Source organism: Perognathus longimembris, chromosome 13 (assembly GCF_023159225.1).
Source record: "Perognathus longimembris pacificus isolate PPM17 chromosome 13, ASM2315922v1, whole genome shotgun sequence".
Classification (NCBI taxonomy): Eukaryota; Metazoa; Chordata; class Mammalia; order Rodentia; family Heteromyidae; genus Perognathus; species Perognathus longimembris.
In genome coordinates this window covers 26,890,391-26,909,935 of record NC_063173.1, presented here as the reverse complement: position 1 = coordinate 26,909,935, position 19,545 = coordinate 26,890,391, and the positions used below count along the sequence as shown (strand labels likewise).

At 39.6% G+C, this 19,545-nt stretch overlaps 1 protein-coding gene across 7 annotated transcripts in view; it reads right to left on the bottom strand.

Annotated features, from left to right (window-relative positions):
• Nav2 (neuron navigator 2) overlaps positions 1–19,545 on the bottom strand; it is a 702,797-nt gene that overhangs the window by 171,571 nt on the left and 511,681 nt on the right. The window lies entirely within an intron of this gene.

Genomic DNA, 19,545 nt, shown 5'->3' with positions numbered 1-19,545 from the left:
CAAATGAAATCCCTTCCTACAAGCAGTCATCACCACAGTGGTGTAAGAAAGGTATAGGAAATAGTAACTGCCTTGAACTATGCAACCCAGACTTCCATTTACCACGTATACAAAGGAATCAAGAACTAACCAGTTAACAACATAGGAGAGAGATGAAAAATAAAGCAAACAAAAAATAGAGAAACAGAGAAACCAGGAATCTTTAGAGAAGAGTAAATACCTACCTAAGTTGCTAAATCCTATCAAAGCAGGTAATATTTTCCTATGCTGGTACTTTTAAAAAGAATTACAAACACAGTTCAGACTGGACTTCTAAAAAAGTTTTTTTTTTTTTTGGCTTAAGAGCATAATTTATAAACCCAGCTTACTCCCACCCCCCACAACAAAAAAACCACGTAGGTTATCTGAAAGTCAAGGTTTCCCCTTGGCACTCAGGGAGTGTTTCCCTGGCCAGACTCTTTTCTCAGAAATGCCTCAAAGTATTTCCAAACAAGAGCCAGAATTATTCTGAGAAGCACAAGCTCCAAACTCCAGTTCTGCTAGTCACCAAGGTGGCAGGATTTCACAGATCAAACCCCAGTCTCTTCTTCAGGCAGCACTGGAAGAATGGCACTCTAACTCCCCAGGATGGACAGCCGTTTTGGAGAAAGTGGCAGGATGACAGGAAAGATTCTCTAGACTCAGCCCATGCCTACCACATCCCATGCACTGAGCAGAAAGGACTCCATCTGTCAACCCCCCGAGAGTGCAGCTATATCTACAAAGTCACAGCCACAGGACTTACCTAGCAATAGCCACTTTCTCCCATGCCGATTTCCTAGGAAAAATTCTCCAACTGAAGCAGCAGCCCTTCCAATTGTCACAAGTGTTTTCGGTTAAACTGTTCATGTTTCTAATTAACTTTTGTCATCCACAACTATTCCAGAGCTCAGAATCCTGGCGGGATCAATGGCTGCTTCTTCAGCTTTCTCCTTTGCTTTCTCTCTCTCTTTCTCTCTCTCAATCCCTCCTCCCTCTCTTTTTTTTTTTCCCTAATACCTATGTTCAGCTGGCTTCTAACAACAGAGCAAACTGTATGTAGAGCGGCTTTTTATGATTTAAAAGTCAACGGCTGCTGAGGCCAGAGTGAAGGCAGCCCTGTGTGGGGCGCAAGAGCCACACAGCGGAGGAACTGCCTCTCTTGCCCGCAGCTGCACAGGGAAGCCGCAGCTCAGGGTGATCCAAAGCAGACCTCCCAATGTTTTAAAACACATACATCTTCCTGACTTACTGGGGATTTGGGCTTGGAGGGGAGGGTGCTGCACAACCCTCCCTAACAAAACTCTTGGGCGTTACTAGATCTTTTCCTGGGGAGAGCCAGAGACTGACTTAGAAATAGGCTCAGGGAACCCACCCACATTGCCCACTTTTCAGAGGGTCTTTGCAGCTTGATGCTGCCCCTAGAAGGGTGACCCTTCATGGGTCAGGAGGCACAGTACTCGGCACATTGTTAGAAAAGGGTTCCTGCTTCTATTTTACGAGAGGAAACTGCGATGAGGCAGAGATAATGAATGACCTTCAGTCTTCCAGTCAGAAATGAGCAGATCTGGGACTTGGACCCAGGTAGCCTAACACAGAAATTTTAAGGAAAATATAATTACCTCCTTTTTGAAGAAGGCATATAAAGGTCATTTCAATGACAAGAGAACTGGTTATGCACTACCTTTTCTTCTAGCTTAAGTATGCTAATTATTTCCACAGTAGGACATGAATCAACCCTAAAACTATTCAGGAAATGACCTCCATCATTTCAGCTCTCTGGCTAAATAACAGTAAGTCTCCAATCATGAGTACCATTTTTTATTACAGAACAGATCTGAAGATCAGATCTGGGGTTGAGGTAAAGCCATCACCCACCAATTTATCCATCCATATATCTAACCTCCATCCATCCATCTGTTCATTCATCAAATATAGTAATTCATACCAAGAGTCATACATTCATCAACACTCAGTATGTGCCTCTGTTCATCTACAATAAAACAAAGATTTCTGTTTTCATAGAATTTACATTATAGTAAACAGAAACTAGCCAATAATTCATTATAATATTTGTGGGAAATCAGTGATAAAGAAAAGTAATAGGGATTTCGAGACAGTTTGTAACATTTTCCTTATAGGAACTGCCAAATGACATTCAGAGACACAACTCTCTTTCCTAAGACGTTCTGGGCTTAGTCCCCATGTGTACATATGTTGTTACCATATAGGAAACCCTGCTAGGAAATCTTTTAACGCTTACTCAGAAACTGTTTGACAAGAAAAGACTTTACCTACTATTTCTATGCATTTTTAACACTAACATCACAACTAGAACCAACAACTCATAAACAAACTGACCCCAAAGAAAACTGACAACTGTCTCATCTATGTGCACTTACCAAATTCACCAAAAAAGTGTATGTGCTTCAGAAAATGTGTAAGAAGGGGTCTACACAGATGAATTTGTGACCATTCACTTACAAGTCACTTCTAAGACCACTCCAGAACATCTTCCAGAACTCCTACATGGTCTGAGGCTCTAACAGTCTCAGATAGATTTCCTGACTCTATTTCCAGAAAATTCTATACATACTTGCATTAGGAACAGAGTTAACCCAAATAGGTCTGAGAACTCATTGGCTAGGTGTAAATCAGGCCCCACAGCAAACCACAGGAAAGGTAGAGTGGTAGAGGGCTACACCTGGTCCTGTAAGACCCTATTCATGTTTGAGAACCTTTTTTTGGAGGAGGCATCACTAAATTACCACGTGGAGCTTCTGCTATTAGCAGGTTTGTTACTGTACTGGTCCATGATGTTCTCTAGGGTAGAGTCACCTTTCCTTCCAGATTCATCTCTGTGTCCCAAAGCCTGTCAGAGCACAGGAATATCCAGTAAGTGGTTTCTGAATAGTTTTGACATCAGCAAGTCACATTTAAGGAAACAGAAATGTAGGATTTGTAACAAATCACCAGTTTTATTAAAAATGTTACGCTTCAATTCAAAACGAAAAAAATTGCAACAGATAAAATAAGGGCTTTAGAATTTCCTTGGCATTTCACCTAGGTTCCCCTAGTTACAGAATCCTGGGGATGTTTTAAAGTTAATTTGTCACTATAAAAGGTTGACTTGAAGATGATTTTGGATTTTTTTCCCCCAGAGAAGTCTTCTAAGCAGGGATAGAGACCATTGGGGCATCTGAGGAGCAGCTCATCAATATTCTTTACAATCATATTACAGTCAGAAATTCCTTCAGTAGCAAAGGGAGATTCAGGTTATGAGTAGTCTTGTCCAGGATAATGTGACACATTTCTGACATTCCTAGGGTATTAAATCAGTGGTACCAGGTCTTAGTTAAGCCATTGCTGGGAACTTGCCCCTCTTTCTTTGAAAAGAATCCATTTCTAATGAGACTTTTCTTATATGTAGCTTAAGATAATAAGATAAATGTAGAACAATGGGAGTAGGTAGGCCAAGGCTCAAACTTGTGACTTAAGAAAGATAGCATCCAACCAAACTGTTACTTTGCTCCTCTGGCTCTCAAAGGTCCCTTTTGTAACAAAGAAGATGTGCTATTTCCCTGACTACCTTTCAGCCATGCTCCTATTAAAATCTCAAGTCTCCAAGATGGCTTATATGGCTGGGCCATAGTCAATCTTATCCCATGTAATCCTATGTGCCAGGAGTTCTTATATGCTCAGTCCTCACTCACCTAAGTTCTATCATCATTGTGTTTGGTAATATATATTCTTCTTCTTTTTGTGCCAGTCTTGGGGCTTGAACTCTGGGCCTGAGCACTATCTCTGGCTTCTTTTTGCTCAAGGCTAGCACTCTATTTGAGCCACAGTGCCACTTCTGGCTTTTTCTGCTTATGTGGTGCTGAGGACTCAAACCCAGGGCTTCATATATGCTAGGCAAGCACTCTACTGCTAAGCCACATTCCCAGCCCTACATATTCTTTATCTTCAAATATTTCCCCCTTCATAGTTGTTTCAGAAAATGTTACTAAGAGATGCCAAAAGTAGGCTGGATCAAGATATAGTTAACCTTGGACATTTCTGAAATGTTTGCCTCCTACAAAACAAGTCTCTGGATAGGGTAAGTTCTTGAAAATTACTACCTAATAACTAACAGCTTTTGATTCCTTTTTCATGTATATTAACCTTTATTCGAGTAAAGGATTTAAGACAGAAAAGCATAAAAGAGTGTTCTGAACATCCTTTTCCCTACACATTGACATGTGAGCCACTAAAAGAGGTGAGTTACTTTCAAAAGCACAAAGATGGATATTTTTGTCTTTTAAAAGTTATCGGAATGTGGCTTAGCAGTAGAGTACTTGCCTAGCATTCATGAAGCCCTGGGTTCGATTCCTTAGCACCACATAAACAGAAAAAGCCAGAAGTGGCACTGTGGCTCAAGAGGTAGAGTGCTAGCCTTGAACAAAAAGAAGCCAGGGACAGTGCTCAAGCCCTGAGTCCAAGCCCCAGGTCTGGCAAAACAAAACAAAAAATTAAAAGTTTTGTACTTATTTTACTTGCACATTAAAAAATAACTAGTCCATGAATAAATGAGCAATTTCACGACTATTAAATGTGGACTTAAATTTGAATTGATTTAAAGAAAATACAAAATAGAAAACACAAGTGGCTCATAGAATTGGCAAAAACATGCAGGTTTGTGAGTGATAGAAATTAGGGAGACACTATTATGCTAAATCAAAACATACTTATTTTAATTACCATGAACAAATAGTGCTCACTGATATATTTCCTATTTTTCAAAAAAAGCTAAGGCATTCAAATTTGGTATGATGGCACATACATCTAAATCCCAACTACTCAGGAGACTGAGGCAGAACGATGGCTTGAGACCAGCAGTCCAAGGCCAGACTGGGCAAGATACCAAGAACTTTGTCTAAAAAAACTTGTTAAACAATTTAGAGAAGGAAAAGGATGAGAACAAATGGCAAAGCTCCTACCTACCAAACCAGATCCTGCCTGGGTTTGGTCCCCAGAACTACCAACAATAAAAACAAATCTAGCTAGGATTAAGCCTGTAATCTTAGCTACTCCAGAGGCTGTGATTTGAGGGTCATGGTTTGAAGCCAACTTAGGCAGAAAAGTTCATTAGACTCTTTTCTCCATTTTACTAGCAAAAACAAAAACAACAACAACAACAAAAACCCAAAAAGCCAGACCTAGAGCTGTGCCTCACTTGGTAGAGCAGCAGCCTAGAGAGAAAAAGCCAAATGACAGCCCCCATATTGGTCCAAAAAATTAAATAATAAATAAATCTGGATTTGTATATAAATTCTCCCAATTTATAAGTATTTTTATAATCTCAAAAAATTTTGCACTATGCAGACCAAATAAAAAGTAAGAGAAGACATACTTGTTTTATATTAAATGTATTCTTTTGGAAACATATCAGCAAGTAGAAATCAAACCAAAATGCTCAGATAAATACTAGGTTCAAAACATTTTAGACCTTGATTTATTTATATGTACTTGTTTAGTGTATAGTATTTTGCTGAGAGTGGCCTGATCTGTAACATGGCCTTGAGGAGCCAAAGATAATTTTAAAATAATGGCTTTACTATTTGTTGACCACTAAACATAGCTCAGAATGACATAGTACATCAAAATTCAATAAGCATCCAAAAAATATTCCACATATCTATACACAACACTGAAAGATATCAAAACCTACTTTTATCATATACAATAAACTCTGACATCTTCACCTATACTCTAATCTAAAAAATGCTGATAGTAGAACTCCTAATCAGATTTTCTGATCCACTCATGGTTCCTGCCAGGCAGGCTGACCATCTTGATCCTCAAAGAACAGCTTACAAGGTTCACCCACCATCAACTGACAAAACACCACAAGGAGGAGAAGTCTCATTTGAAATATTGCAGAGAGACAGGATGTCTTTGAAGAAAAGAAAAGCCTTAAAAGGGGGGGAAGGGGCTAGAGAGAACATTAATCCTCCAGTAGGAAGGGAAAAAGTTTGATTTTCCTGGCAACCAGCCTTAACTTTCTCTGATAGGAACCAAAACACTTTGTAAATGAAAATACTGTATAACACAGATAAATAAGCATTTCTTCTTCTCTCCCCTGCAAAGGCAAACACTAGCTCCAGGTCTCTTCTGTCCCCAGCTTTTCAGTTAGGGAGACGTTGGTGGTCTGGTCCTAATGCCAATAAAGTATGAATGTGTGTCCTAGGCTGGCTGAGTCTACTTCCTGCCACTGATACTGTGATTTTAAACCTGCTCTAAGCAAGTTTCTGGCCTAAGCCCTCTAAAAAGTCATTGGGAAACAGACTTTATAATTGAGCTTGGGAAAATGTTTGCAATTTCTTAAGGTGTCAATCTTGAGCATTCAGATTGTTAATATAATTTCAACTAGTCAAATTTTCCTGTGTGTGTTTTCTGAATTTTTCAGGTCAGTTTCTTTATAACTCTTTTAAGCACCAGACCACAGATGGGCATAGGGGAGTAAACAGATTCATTAATGGTTCTGTAGGATTTGGAGCTGGCTGAGGAAGCTTTTACAGCACTGTTACATGTCTGATATTAAGGCACAGTCTTAAGCACTATCTTGTTCCTCTTTCTGAGCAGGATCCATGAAAATACAGATAGGTAGAAAAGGAGGCATGAAAATGAACACAGAATGTGGGCAGGAAAGCAAGTGGTATGTAGAGTAGGAGGGAACAGGGCTTTATACAGTCGAGTTCCAAGGACTTACTGTGGCTACAATTTCACAAGCTCTGAATATCCATTAAAGATTATGATTTAAATAGCTACATAGGGGCTGGGGATATGGCCTAGTGGCAAGAGAGCTTGCTTCGTATACATGAGGCCCTGGGTTTGATTCCCCAGCACCACATATACAGAAAATGGCCAGAAGTGGCGCTGTGGCTCAAGTGGCAGAGTGCTAGCCTTGAGCAAAAGGAAGCCAGGGACAGTGCTCAGGCCCTGAGTCCAAGGCCCAGGACTGGCCAAAAAAAAAAAAAAAAAAAAAAAATAGCTACATATTTTTAAAGTTGCTTAGTTAATGTGAACCCTACCAAAATCCAATACCACCTTTTGCAGAAAGAGAAATGAACCTTAAAATTCTTATGGAATCTGAAAGGACCCAAATAGCTAAAACAATTTGAAAATTGACAAGTATGGAGGTTTCACACTTTCTGCATTCAAAAGTTACTAAAAAGCTACAGTAAGCAAAATAGTAGAATACTGGCATAAAAGCAGACACATAATAGACCAATGAACTAGATTAGAGTCCAGAAATAAACCTTTGTCTATAAGGTCAAATCTTAAAAAAATCTCACAACTATTTGGATTGGGAAAGGATATGCTTTTTAATAAATGGTGATGAGAAAAATTAATATTCATATCAATGAAAGTGAAGTTAGACTCTTACTTTGTTCTATATATGAAATTAACTAAAAGTGGACCAAACACAGCTAGCTTTGTGTAGATATCTACAATCCCATATGCTCAGGAAGACAGGAGGATCACATTTCAGGGTTAGCCAGGGCAAAAGTGTGAGACTCTGTCTAAAAAAACTAACAGCAAAAAGGACTCAGGTATGGTTCAAGAGGTAGGAGCACTTACCTACATCCAATGTGAGGTCCTGGATTTAATCTCCAGTAACTTCTTCCCCCACAAAAGGTCAAAGATTTAAATGTCTCAAAATGTATAAATGTATCCCAAGAGCTAAATCTATACAATTATCAGATGAAAACATCCGGCAAAACATTCCTGACATATCTGGCAATAATTTCTTAGATACAACATCACAAGCAATCCACAAACAATCTTAGATAAGTTACACTTCGTGGAGATTAAAACTTCTGTGCATGAAAGAATATGACTAGCAGAATTAAATGTTTACAAATCATATATCTGATAAAATATTAATAATCTATAATACATAAAGACCTCTTACATCTCAATGATATAAGACAATAGGCAGGGGCTGGGGATATGGCCTAGTGGCAAGAGAGCTTGCCTCGTATACATGAGGCCCTGGGTTTGATTCCCCAGCACCACATATACAGAAAACGGCCAGAAGTGGCGCTGTGGCTCAAGTGGCAGAGTGCTAGCCTTGAGCAAAAGGAAGCCAGGGACAGTGCTCAGGCCCTGAGTCCAAGGCCCAGGACTGGCCAAAAAAAAAAAAAAAAAAAAAAAAAAGACAATAGGCAAAGCATTTAAACTGCTAATTCTCATAAGAAGAAATATACCAAGACGTTCAGAAGCAAGCAGTGGAGAACTCAAAATCACAATAGCTATCACTTTGCACCTATTATGTCAGTTATTATTTAACAAAAAAAAAAATGTCCCTGACACTACATTTCATTGTTGTCAGTAGTAGTTGCACCTGACTTAGTTTACTTACTTAGAGGAATAGCTGATATACACTATTAGGTGAATAGAAATGTTTAATGGGAAAACATCAATATCAAACTAAAACTTTAACCCACAGAATCCCTCCATAAAGTTCAAAATTAAATACAAGTGTGCCTGACTCATCCCCTCTTGTCTAATCATGCCCAGCACAACTGTTTTGTTGTTGTTTTTTGTTTGTTGCCAATTGTGGGGCTTGAACTCTGGGCCTGGGCTTATCCTTGAGCTCTTTAGCTTCAGTGCTCTACCACTTCTGGTTTTCTGGTGGTTAATTGGAGAGAAGAGTCTCACAGACTTTCTTGCCTGGGCTAGCTTTGAACCGTGATCCTCAGATCTCAGCCTCCTGAGTAGCTAGGATTACAGGCGTGAACCTTGGGTGCCCAACCACAATTGTTCTTTTTAAAGCTAAGTGAACCCCAACGTCTTGAAATCTTAGTAACATTTTCAATGCAGTTTCTTCTATGTATGTTGGGAACTCTGCTATACTGGGTCACTAGTATGCAAAAATACTCCAGTATCTTGTGATGGTATTCCCAAGCATAAGTGTGCAGAAAGTGAAAGCACATTATCCCAATAGAATAATCTTAATCCTTCAGAAACCCCAGATTTCCCAGGGTTCCTAGGTGAGTACTTCCTTCCAGAGAAACTGAGAAGTAGAAGAGGCTTTATAACAGCTACAGTTGGTGTAGTTGTGTTTCTTTTTTAATACAGGACAAGGTGTCCATTTTCTTAGTGGCCACTTACTTGGGCTAAGACCAAGTAAAACTATGGGTAATGAGGTCATTTGTTTCTCTGCTGGTAGCTAAAAAACTATAAAACAAAATAAGGAAGTACTGTACTATATTCCAAAGTAGTTTTCATTATTTTTTTTCCCTCTAGTTTCACAAGGCATGTTTTCAAATCCCACTAAGGCTATAAAGAACTGGTAAAAAATAAATAAATACAGGTTAACTTGCTAGGAAAAATACTGTAAAACTTAGTTTATGTTTGACCTTGTGATAACACCTTTAAAAGAGCAAATTCTTTACATCTCTCCCTCTCCTCCCTTCCCTCTCCTCTTTCTCCTTCCTATCTCGCTCCCTCTGTCCTCCTTTCTCTCCTCTCCTTTTGTTCATCCATCCATGTGTCTGTCTACCTCAAAAGGTGCCCTATACAAATTTTTTAAATCCTCTCACTCACTTGGATAAAGGAGAGTGGTTTGCCTATTAGCATTTGAAGGAAGACACATTAAAAAATTTCATATTCTTATCTTTCTTAAGAAATTATTTATTCAAAATCCAAAGGAGAGAAGTTTTCTTTAATTGGGTAAGCTATTTCTCTATCTTGTACCATATATGGCCATAAGAAAGTACAAAATTGGCTGTAGAAAACCTTTTCATTTTTTCCAAGAGTGTAGGAAATTTTACAGAGAAACACTTTACAGGGGGCAAATCCCATTCTTCCAGAGGTCATTTTCTACAGTTTTCTGGCAATGTGAAATGGATACACACGGTTGTAAATACGTCCCTCCAACATATTCTGCAGGCCTTTTCCTCTAACATATCAACCCAATTTATCTGCTTTCTACTGAGATTTTTCTACTTGAGATTCCAAATAAGAGTTTCCAAACTAGTGTTAAATCAAAATTCTTTCCACTGACCATATGAATAGACAGTAACCAAGAGAAGGGCATCTATGGTCAGGTTAAGTTTGGAAAATACTAAGTAATATTCCAGGGATAAAAAGTAGTCAAATGACATCATCTACAGGATTCTTCAGAGAAGATTTCCATGCTTAATAGTGGTAGAAATATTCAACAGGATCATGGGGTGGTGTGATTTTTTTCAACATATTTTTTCCACACAACTAATTTTATAGGGTAGCTTAAAGAAAAAGTCTATCATGGGGTGTCTTACTAAACACTGTCCTAAGGAAGGAATTGAAAATATGTGTGCAATCCAACTAAGAAAAGAAAGCCGTCCACCAGATGATAGTTACCAACAAAAGTTATGGAGCAAAGCAAGGTAGCACAAGATCACATGTTTGTTTCTCCCTTGTGTGGAGGCTTTATCTTTTATTATTATTTTTTATTGCTATTAGGATTTGAATTCAGGGCCTCATGCTTGCTTGCCTGGTGTTTACCCTTTGAGCCATGCCTCCCATCAGCCTTCTGCTCATTATTTTGGAGATGGAATCTTGTAGACTTTTCTGCATAAGCTAGCTTCAACCTAAGGTTCTCCAGATCTCAGTTTTGTAAAACAGCTAGGTTACAGGCACAAGCCATTGGTGCTGGCTTAGAGTATGGAGTTCTTTCATCATATGCATTTTGAGTAGTAAACTCCCTTAATGTGTACTCATTCCCTTTTACTTCAGAAAGGTTACTATATTGCATTGGGCAACTATGATTCTCTTAGTATAAAGATTAGGACAAGTAAGACCTTAAACTACTGTCAATGAGGAATGGCTGAAATGACTGAGCTATTTGGCTCAGAGAAGGGATGACCTAAGAGAAGGTAATAGTAGAAGAATCCTACTGAATAGGTGACATTTCTTTCCCTTTAATTTTTCTGCCCAATAATGTGGGGGTAGGGGAGACAAAGCAACACCTGTCAGCACCTGTGATGCAGAGAGGCCAATGACCTAGTCCAGCACTGGATGCAAGGGAACACTCTCAGGGACAACTGAGCAGAAGCAAGGCTAGGAAGTGACTACCCATCATTGCTATTGTGGAAAAGAGGAGTTGAGCCAAGTTGGTTTTGGGTGTTCTCTTCCATTCTACCCCATGTTCACTGTTCCATGCTGTAAGATTTTATTGGGCGAAAGATTTCCTTATATGTGTTTGTTTATCTTTTTTTGTTGTTGTTGTTTTTGCCAGTCCTGGAGCTTGAACTCAGGGCCTGAGCACTGCCCCCGGCTTCTTTTTGCTCAAGGCTAGCACTCTACCACTTGAGCAACAGCACCACTTCTAGCTTTTTCTATATATGTGGTACTGAGGAATCGAACCCAGTGCTTCATGTATACGAGGCGAGCGCTTTACCACTAAGCCATATTCCCGGCATGTGTGTGTTTACGTGTACATATGTATATATATTTATGTATGTGCTTATATACATGTATAAAAATGTACATAAAACATCTACAGTATTAGGCATTTATAGAGTATACATCTTGTGCTAGAATTTTACTCAATAAATTGATTTTCTTTATTGTATAATAAATCCAGTGAGCCATTGGGGTCAAGTAAGGTACCCAACGTTGAGTAGATCAGGGCTTAGATAATTTTATTGATAAACCCCTATGTTTTCCATGCAATCCAAGTCTACCCTGTCTTCAGATGAGACCCTACATTGGACTCTCAAAGCATGAGCTCTTCTGTTGGTACAAGACATAGCATTTTCTTCAGATCTTCAACAGCTTTTAGACTCTATAGCTTAACGTGCTAACCTTTAAGTCCTTCCCCAAGGACAGAGAATTTTTCCCTCCAGGAGGTTCTTTTTAAAAATGGGAAAGTCAAACAGTTTAGCAACAGTTTTGAGTACAGCTTTGTTCTTAAATTTTAGGATATTGGCAAGATATCATCTTTCTGCTGTTATTTTTTCTGTCAATCAAAACCAGAAGCCAACCAGAGAACTAGCTTATTGTATTTCTCAAGGAGGGAATCAACACAGACAGTGAGAGTTGAATTGGACCATTATTCACTATCTGTGATTGTATTACACCAAATGTGCAGGAGCAGAAGAAAAAAAGGCAGTCATTTATCCTCATTCTGCCAAGTATGCAGACACTTTGTATCACATAGATCAAATAATTTCAGTGCCTCATAGATATTACTGATCCACAGCCCTACCAGACTTCTGAGTCTTTTCAACCTGACAGTTACCTTCTTAATGGAAAAACAGAATTCTTCTTTTGGACAAAAAAAAAACACAACAGAACATATGGGGGTAGAAAATGCCCCTAGAGATTGCACACCAGATGAACTCACCCAAATCGGGAAGCAATTCTTTCAGGTGTCTGTTTTGTTTTATACAACAGACCTGGCTGTGACAAGCAGGCAGTAGAATGAGCTTGAAATGGAGCACTGATTTAGACAAAGTCTGGTATCTCTGTAAGGCTAAGACATCCTTTAAAGAACCAGGTAACTATGATGAGTCAGAAAGAATGCCAAGGTAATGATCATACTCTGTTCTGTGCTTTTCAGGCTCCCCTTAGAATTATATGAGCATAGAAATGTGGATGGGGGGCTGGGAATATGGCCTAGTGGCAAGTGTGCTTGCCTCCTACACATGAAGCTCTCGGTTCGATTCCCCAGCACCACATATATGGAAAACGGCCAGAAGGGGCGCTGTGGCTCAGATGGCAGAGTGCTGGCCTTGAGCGGGAAGAAGCCCAGGGATGGTGCTCAGGCCCTGAGTCCAAGGCCCAGGACTGGCCAAAAAAAGAAGAAATGTGGATGGGTTCACATTCAATTTAATAGGTTGGTAATCTTGAGTTACTTAGCCAAATTCCAGCTTATTAAATATAAAACTAATACCAGTAACTACCATTTATTGAGTGTTACCATGTGCCAAGCACTGGACTAAGTCTTAAATATTTCATTTAACAAATCCATTTAACATAATAAGGTCATTATTTCAAAAGGTACCTTATAAAATACAGCTCAGATACTTTAGTAACATGTCCAACTCACAACTAGTAAGTGGTAGAGCAAGAATTTAAACACTAAAACTTCAGCTCCTTTTAGTCAATAGACTCTACTCAATGGAGATGGTAAGGACAGCTTTCTTTCTTACCCACAGGGAAGAGAAGGGCCATGGTGTGATAACATACATAAACTCCAAGAATCTGTATATATATTATTTTACACACACACACACACACACACACACACACACACACACACACACATTAAGCTTTCACAGTGGAAGGTACAGCTGTACTAAATTCTGGTACCATCATTGCCTTTCATAAGCTAAGTGAGGCCAGAGGTTACTCCAGGAGCCTTTTCTGACTTGACTGTAGAGAAAAAGAATCTTTCCCTTCAAATAACATTTTGTATTCAAAAGAACCCCAAGTTTACAGGTAACTCCCCTACCCAAGCTGACTGCAGCTTTCTGGCAAGTTCACCCTTGTTCCCTCACTGAGTCAAGGCCCCGTGCAAGGTTTTATGGCATGTAGCTTGTCTACTTCACCAGGTTTGCTACAGATGAGTCAGTTACTGTCTGGTATGATAACATTGAGTGGCTCTTGGCCACATCTGTTCTGTTACTGGAAGACTCAGAGGGCTTTTCACATAAATGATGGCGAACAAAGATGCACAGGATGCCTTGCCCACCACACAGCTGGGAGATTTAATGCTGGCTCATTCATAAATTGGCTTAGCATTTTTAATGTAAACTTATGCATAACAGGACTTCTTAAATGCTGTCTCAGAGGATCTTTGTCATTCTGAATAAAGAATTTTGTGTACATAGTAACTAGGAATATAATTGAGGCTCAAAGTGGCTTGGCTATGTTTCTCCTTGGAGTCCTAAAACAATCACAGCACACCATTTGTTCCTCCATCCACCCTATACTATGTCTCTAACATTGATTTTTTGGATACTTGTTTGTTCCCCGCTGTATAGATAGAGTAATGAATCTATAGTCTATGCCTTCAAGGGATTTCGGGGCTTGTGGATGAGACAGGTCATAGGCAAAAGAAAGAATAAAGTGGGAAGTCACTGGGATGGGAATATTGTTATAATTCAGACCTGGAATGTCTCCCAAAGGTCCATGTGCATCAGTGTTCAGAGGTGAGGCTTCAGGGAAGTCATTAGATTATGAGGGCTTTGACCTTATCAATGAAGTCAACCATTAATACGTTTAAGCTTGATGTGCTATTAGAAAGTGATGGAAATGTAGGAGGTAGGACCATGTTGAAGGGAGTGGGTCCTTATGGGGCTGTACCCTTGGGGGCTATATCTTGTCACTGCATCATCCCCTTATATCTGCTTTCTGACTGACATGTGGTAAGCATATTTTCCCACCATGTCCTCTCTACCATGATAATCTGCCTCACCACAGTCCCAGAAACAATGGATCCAAGTGACCATGGACTGAAACCAGGAGCCAAAATTCATCTTCCCTCTTTTTATCTCAGGCATTTTGTCCTAGGGATGGAAAGCTGACAAACATGAGTACGTTAATGAAACTGTGTCTCACCAAAAGAGTTACATAACTCAGTATTGGAGCAAGTTGGAGTCAAGGAGGTCATTTCATTTTTTTTTCTTTTTACTGTGCCTCCATGGACTCTCTAGAATTATATTCTTTATAAAGCAGTAAAAGGAAATAAAAAGTCCAGGCACCCATGTCCAGTGATTAAAATCAAACTTATAAGAACAAAATACATAGATCCTGCACTTAATCAGAGTAAAATCTGTTCAGCCAAATGCATTCTCAACACTAATTCCAACCAGGGATTCCCGAGCCTATCCACTCTATCCAAGCATAATGAAAAAATGGGACACATAACTCAATCAGAATGTTGTTCTTCCCTGCATACAGAGCACACATACATTCTGCATGTACTGAATTTATTTCCATAATGAAGAAACCTTACAAGTCACCTCCAAGCTCAGGCTGGGAACAAATAGGCAGACAGACTCCACTCTTTCATTCTTTTCCAAATGCGGTTGACACCAGAATGTACGTTGGTGGTTTCACAAAATACTCAAATGACCTTTGATCCTGTCATTTCTAGTTGCCAATCCAAACACCGCTAGTTCTAGGCAAATGGCTAAACTTCTCTATCTAGAGTCAGTGTCATATTTTGCACTAAAGATGTGAATGAGTGATGGAAACCCATTTGCAATTTTATCCTCCCAATTTGGAAATTAAAGGAGGAAATGAAGACAGAAGAGACAACTAGAATTAGCCCCACACTGACTCAATCTGAGCTTGATGGTATAATTTCTCTTTCTGAAGAAGGTATTACTAAGCTTATTTTATAGAACAGGAAATTCTGGCAGGAGGAGGTTAAGTAATTGGCCTAGCATCACACAACTGGAAAATGCAGAGTCGGGATTTGGGCACAAGTCTCTCCAATGTGAAGGCTGCAGGCAGTTACCTTAACCTCATTCTCCTGTGAAAAGATCAGTCCATCTATGGGATCAAAGTCATGGGATTCAGTATGGGATGAGAAAAAGGTGAGAAGATATTTTTGGGAAGCCCTTGTTATTTAGAGTAAGAAGAGTAGTAGCATTGCAGTTAGATAGAAGAGTTGTCTCTACTAGAATTCCTTGACAAGCCACTTGAGCCAGCAGCCTCACTGAGGATCTGGAAAATGACAATTACCTTGTAGATGAAAACAGAAAGAATTGTTGATAGACATGTAGTATGTAATATTTCCCTCCCTGTGACTCCCACGCCTACCTCAGCCAGGCGATATATTATCATAAAAGTTACTGAAAAGGTAAAACACTCGCTATGAGTGGGCATCACCTCTGGTGGAATACAAGACAGCTTCTGTGTTCAGGGTGTTGAAGTGGAATAGAGGCAACTTTCACAGAGAGACACTGGGAAGTGCAGCCCATGGAAACTCATAGGCATTCTGAGGTGAGTTCTAGACAATTCCACCAGCAATCCTGAAGGCAGGCAGATCTTGCCACGTATCCAGGCTAATTGGTGCCAGTTACACTAGCATTGCTGCTTTCACATCAAGAACCACACCATGCATTTCTTCCTCTTGGACTTAGCAATTCTCCTTTATCTCTCATGAAATTTTCATTTCCCTAACCCATTTCTCTCCATGAAAGTCATGGCCAAAAGATTCTCTTCTTATATCCTCATCCTCTGCTTTTCACAGGTCATAGCACTTTCTACTTAAAACTAGCCTGACACACAGTTACTCCAGTAGAACAGAGGTCAATAAACTAGTGCCTAAAGGCTAAATCTGGTTCGTTGACTGCTTCTGTAAATAAAGTTTTATTAGAACACAGCTATGCTCATTCAGTTATGAGATGAATGGAAAGACTTCTATAAGAGAAGGTTCAACGATAAGGGCAGAAGTGGTGGTCTGGTGGGATATTCTTTTTTGTTTTTGCCAGTCCTGGGGCTTGAACTCAGGGACTGAGCACTGTCCTTGACTTCTTTTTGCTCAAGGCTAGCACTCTACCACTTGAGCCACAGTACCACTTCTAGATTTCACTGTTTATGTGGTACTAAGGAATCAAACCCAGAGCTTCACGAATGCTAGGCAAGCACTCTACCACTAAGCCCCAGCCCTAGCCCTGGTGGGATATTCTTGACTGAGAAAGGTTCCCTCACCCCCATAGTAATCTACAGGAAATAGGAGGGGAAGATGACGGAGACACTTTTATGCTCTTAATAAAGGCCCAAACACAAAAATACACAATGTACCAAGCAATGTCTTCCTTTCATTGAAAACTAGATCCAATTAGACATCGTAAATGTTTTTCAAATGATTTCTGGCCTGGTTATGTTACACAAAACAGGGCTGAATGATTCAAACCTGCTGTCAATACAGAGTAAAGGAAAGAAAAATGCCAGCTATTCTGCAGCTGTCCAGCCAGAATCCTGGAGGAGCTGCTTTCATGACAACCCTGATGCACAGAAACAAGCCAAATTCCCTGAGTAGGACTTAAACCAAATAAACCTGGCGGGTATCAGTTTAGGAGGAGAGTCTTAAAATAGCAGTCAGGAATGCATGGGTTCCCTTGGACAACTCAGATTACATGTCCTGTCCCTGCCATTAGGAAAACTATGCTCTCAAAGTCTCTGTTTAATCTAGTTTCTCCCTGAGTTGCCAGTAAGTTTCCCACTCATGGAAGTTAGTCTGTAAGCAAACATGCTGGGAGAGCAAAATATATAAAGTACTGTTCCTCGGAGGAGTTGGCTGGGTTCAGAGAGGGGAATAAGGCACAGTGTGGGTACCTAGGAAATTACTTCGAGGGTTGGAAGAAAATGCCCACAAAGACATGCTTCCAAAGGCGAGTTTCTAGTTAAACTATAAGAAAACTTTTCATGACAATGGTCATCTGAAATTATGACAGACACATTCAGTCATTTAAAGCATGTATGTGTCAGGTTATGGAGCCACAAAGTGACCAGTTTCAGTCAAACATCTATAATCTCAGGACTTGAAAGGCTGAGGTAGGAGGGTCTTGAATTGGACGATAGACTAGGCTTCAAAGTAAGTCTTAAGGGTAAATAGAGTCAGTCATTAGAAAACACAACATTTAAACACATTTCTTCAGTTTAAAATATTTAACATTTTGGTAAGCAGCAGCCTAGACATTAAAGTCCAAATGTGTTTAAATGGAATGTAAACATTTACTTAAAGCTCCAAGTGTTTACAAGCAAAGCAGCCTTTTTCAAGAGATAGAGAAACACATAACAATCACTTTTTTATACTTATTCTGAAAGTGAAAAGGCTAAGAATCCAGAGTACAAATCTCATTTCCATTCTGCCTACAAAACCTTAGCCTAGGCCAAGCACTAGTGGCTCATGCTTGCAATCCTACCAACTTTTAAGACAGATAGGGAAAATGCTTGAGAATCTCACAGGTTGAAACCAGACAGATCAGAAAAATCTGACAGATTTCATTGCCAAAAATAGCTGGCAAAAATCCACATTGGAGGTATGAACCAACTGGTAGAATACAAACAAGATGAGGAAACACGAGGTCCTGAGTTCCAGTCCTGGTACTATACACCCAAACAACCATTGGCTTTACCTTTTCTTACTTCTGACAGCTGGCTACTCTTTATTTAATGGAATAAAGTTGAAAAAACTACTAATAAAAAGATAGATATTTTACTTAGAAATTCAAAATTCATAGCACCAGAAGTAATTCAGTTACAATCTAATCTAGTAGAAATTCAGTGAAGTATCTGCAATCTGCCACCTTCCAGTTAGAATGGCACAGCAGCTTGTGGAAGTTATTGCTCACATTTTTGAAGGTGCAAAGCTGCCCTTTTTTTTTCTTTAATTTTTATTATCAAACTGATGTACAGAAAGGTTACAGTTTCATATGTTAGGCATTGGATACATTTCTTGTACTGTTTGTTACCTTGTCCTTCATACCCCCCTCCTCCCCATTTCCCTTCCCGCCCCCCCCCCCCCCCGAGGTGTTCAGTTCACTTACACCAAACAGTTTTGCAAGTATTGCTTTTGTAGTTGTTTGTCTTTTTTTTACCCTGTGTCTCTCAAATTTGGTATTCCCTTTCAATTTCCTGCATCCAATACCAGTATACACGGTTTCCAATATACTCAGATAAGATTACAGAGATAGTGTAGGTACAACCACAGGAAGGTGATACAAGAACATCATCAATAATAGAAGCTACATATACACATGGGACGTTGAAAGTAGTTACAACTGTGATATAACAATTGTTTCCATAACATGGAGTTCATTTCACTTAGCATCATCTTATGTGTTCATAAGGGTATAGCTATTGGGCCTTGTGATGCTCTGCTATGACTTGCCTAAACCTGTCCTCATTATTCCCAATAAGGGAGACCATACAGTCCATGTTTCTTTGGGTCTGGCTCACTTCACTTAGTATAACTTTTTCCAAGTCCTTCCATATCCTTACAAATGGGACAATGTCATTCCTTCTGATAGAAGGCTGCCCTTTTTCTAACAGACACTGAAACTTGCTGTGATTTAGCTGGCCAGAACTTCATCACCTCAGAGCTGTTAGGTTTCTGCACTCACAAATAAATTAATCACTCAACTGAGATGTATTCTCTCTAGTTGGTATAAGCCTAGCCAGCTAGATGTATACCTTAGGTAGAACTTTTCGTCTCCCAACCCCTGTTGCTTCTTTGGCTCTAGGCTTGCTCTCTACCATTTGAGCTATGGCATGGCTTCCAGCTTTTTCTGAGTAGTTTATTAGAGATAAGAGTCTCATGGACTTTCCTTCCCTGGCTGGCTTTGCACCATGATCCTCAGATCTTAGCCTCCCTAGTAGTTAGGATTACAGGCATGAGCCACTGGCACCAGGTACTAGACTTTACTTTTTCCAGTCTTTGATCCTCCAATAGCTGATTGGATGCTCCTTCCAGAGCAATGTACAGACACTCCTCATACAAATGTTATAAGCTAAGTGTTCTTTCCATCATTG